Source organism: Pseudophryne corroboree, unplaced genomic scaffold (assembly GCF_028390025.1).
Source record: "Pseudophryne corroboree isolate aPseCor3 unplaced genomic scaffold, aPseCor3.hap2 scaffold_689, whole genome shotgun sequence".
Classification (NCBI taxonomy): Eukaryota; Metazoa; Chordata; class Amphibia; order Anura; family Myobatrachidae; genus Pseudophryne; species Pseudophryne corroboree.
Genome location: NW_026970274.1, coordinates 290,984 through 292,171, shown reverse-complemented (window position 1 = coordinate 292,171; position 1,188 = coordinate 290,984). Strand labels below are relative to the sequence as shown.

General features: G+C 34.8%; 1 non-coding gene across 1 annotated transcript; it reads right to left on the bottom strand.

Moving 5' to 3' along the window:
• Positions 1-266: 266 nt before the first annotated feature.
• TRNAN-AUU (transfer RNA asparagine (anticodon AUU)) lies at positions 267-340 on the bottom strand. Its single transcript has one exon. It is a non-coding gene; the product is annotated as a tRNA-Asn (tRNA).
• Positions 341-1,188: the final 848 nt, after the last annotated feature.

The window sequence follows — 1,188 nt, the reverse complement described above, 5'->3', positions numbered from 1 at the left end:
TAATTGACCTTGTTATCAGATTTTGGTGATCTTTAAGTAGACAAGTCAAATTTCATACCCCCTGTTATGGTGTAGGGTACCAGGCCTTCTCTGATGTAATCAGAGTTAGATTTGATTCAGTGATTTTATAAAAACATCTAGGAAGCACAATTTAGCAGTGGGTTGCAGAGAAAAAGAAATATGCTGGCAAAAAAATCAAATTGCGTGATTAAACAGCTCTTCATTTTCTGGCTTTATTTTTATGCTAACAAATTTGTTCTTCATTACGTCCCTGGGTGGGATTGAACCACCAACCTTTTGGTTAATAGCCAAACACACTAACCGATTGCGCCACAGAGACACTTTGCAAAAGTCCATACTGACAAAGGCTAATAAGCATTCATCTAAAACGTTTCCTAGAAAAACTTTAAAAAGTCAATAATCTGGAGAGTTTTTGTAAGATGTTTCTTCCATCAACCAACGAAGAAACACATTGGTACTTTCCCATGATGAGTGAGTGCTTCAGGATCTCTTGCACTTACATGTGCAGCAGAGTACTGCAATGGAAGCATGCTGGGCCCATAACCCAGAGGTAGGCAGATTGAAACTATCCTCTGCTATATGCATTTTTTTTGTTAATTAAAGTAATCCAAAACTGGGATTGATATTTTGTCTCTTTTATTTTTACTTAAAGTACAATAACTTTTACCATTTTAATTTGTTTTAATAGTATATTGACAGTATTGTTTTCTTTCAAAAATCCACTTCATTTTCTTTACCCTATTATTAAAATGGTAATTGACAAAAACAAACTACATTGTCACCAGAAGAGCAATACAAAATGTACAAGTGATATATTAAAATCATCTTTCCAGCTTGAATTTCAATGATGCATTGGGGCAACGATTTTGTGAGAAACATCTTCACCCTTAAATAAAGATTTTCTTAATTCCTTACCTGTGTGCTAATTAGATATCACCTTGTTTTCACATTAAACAGACTTCCACATGAGAAAGCAGCAAGGATGCAGTGGCGTTAATGTTTCCTGGTGTCAACCTGTATTATTTCAGTAGACATTGAAATGAGGATACATCTTGCTGCCTTTCCAATGAAGCAAGTTTAATTTAGTAATAGGTGAAAAACCATCCCTACAAAGGTGTTAATCAGAGACTTGGCTTTGTGGACACTTTTCAGAGAACAAATTTGTTA